Source organism: Bison bison, unplaced genomic scaffold (assembly GCF_000754665.1).
Source record: "Bison bison bison isolate TAMUID 2011002044 unplaced genomic scaffold, Bison_UMD1.0 scf7180017864353, whole genome shotgun sequence".
Classification (NCBI taxonomy): domain Eukaryota; kingdom Metazoa; phylum Chordata; class Mammalia; order Artiodactyla; family Bovidae; genus Bison; species Bison bison.
The window spans coordinates 6,742,417-6,742,915 of record NW_011494925.1 but is presented as its reverse complement, the minus strand read 5'-3'; positions in this window follow the sequence as shown (position 1 = coordinate 6,742,915).

Genomic DNA, 499 nt, shown 5'->3' with positions numbered 1-499 from the left:
GGTCGCCCCTCAGATCCCTGGGGACAGCGCTGCCTGTGACACCGGGGTCGCCCCTCAGATCCCTGGGGACAGCGCTGCCTGTGACACCGCGGTCGCCCCTCAGATCCCTGGGGACAGCGCTGCCTGTGACACCGGGGTCGCCCCTCAGATCCCTGGGGACAGCGCTGCCTGTGACACCGCGGTCGCCCCTCAGATCCCTGGGGACAGCGCTGCCTGTGACACCGGGGTCGCCCCTCAGATCCCTGGGGACAGCGCTGCCTGTGACACCGCGGTCGCCCCTCAGATCCCTGGGGACAGCGCTGCCTGTGACACCGGGGTCGCCCCTCAGATCCCTGGGGACAGCGCTGCCTGTGACACCGCGGTCGCCCCTCAGATCCCTGGGGACAGCGCTGCCTGTGACACCGGGGTCGCCCCTCAGATCCCTGGGGACAGCGCTGCCTGTGACACCGCGGTCGCCCCTCAGATCCCTGGGGACAGCGCTGCCTGTGACACCGGGGTC